This window comes from Arachis ipaensis, chromosome B10 (genome assembly GCF_000816755.2).
Source record: "Arachis ipaensis cultivar K30076 chromosome B10, Araip1.1, whole genome shotgun sequence".
Taxonomy (NCBI): Eukaryota; Viridiplantae; Streptophyta; class Magnoliopsida; order Fabales; family Fabaceae; genus Arachis; species Arachis ipaensis.
The window spans coordinates 109,350,048-109,351,073 of NC_029794.2; positions in this window are offsets into that span (position 1 = coordinate 109,350,048).

The following is a 1,026-nucleotide window of genomic DNA, read 5'->3' on the forward strand; positions in this document are numbered from 1 at the left end:
TTCTTTAGGTACAAGAAAAGAATTTTAGGGGCGGTTTTAACCGGTAAACGTTTTCTCGATGGATATATAGATATGTCGATTGATGAAGCTATAAGGCATCGTTATTATTACTAGATATTTAGTTTTTAATAAATTTTAAGTCTTCAATTTAAAATTTTTTAGAAACAAATTTGGATATTCACTACTACTACTATTACTACTACTATTATTATTATTATTATTATTATTATTATTTGTTAGTACAAAAAATAGATTTTTTTTACTATCAATAACTTCAATCATCAAAGTAGTGTTTTGACTGCAAGAACGGAATTAGGTAAGTTGGAGTCGATGGAAGAAGGTACAAATATGTCGAAATCGAAAGGTAATTGGTGATCTCCTTCGAAATATCAAAAGCTTAATCCGATCTTAAAGCTGAAAATGGGAACATGGGAGAGAAAGTTGAGGAACAAGCTAGTACTTAGAGACTAAGAAAGACGTAGTTGTCAAAATTTTGAGATAAAGATTTTTCGGTCAAGGTAAAGTCGTGGCTGAGAAAAAGGAGGAAGTGGGATCGTGGATGACATGCTTCATGGTCAATTAAATTCATGGTCTATAAATAATAGAAATTCAGAAAATGTGCAAGACTTCACTCAAGAACATTAAATCATCATCTAAACTCATAAAATTTTCAATATCTGCAATACAACAGAAGAACATGGAGTGCAAATACATGCAAGTGTCAAAAGTCAATCTTTAATTTATTTTCTTTTGCTTCTTATTGCATTTATTGTTATTTGCTTTCTTTTCGTTTTATTATCACTTTATTTTAAAAAACTTTTTACGCTTTCATCTTCTTCTTTTTTTAACTTCTTTGATGTTTGTCATAAGTTTACCATTAGCAATATCAAGATAAACTGTCTTAACATTAATTAAATAATTTTTAGATCGAGTTCACTCTTTTTTTAGAAGAATTGTATCTACTCCCCAATACTTGAGATCTTGATGCAAGCACATTTCGACATCACCTGTCGAAGTCGACCAAAA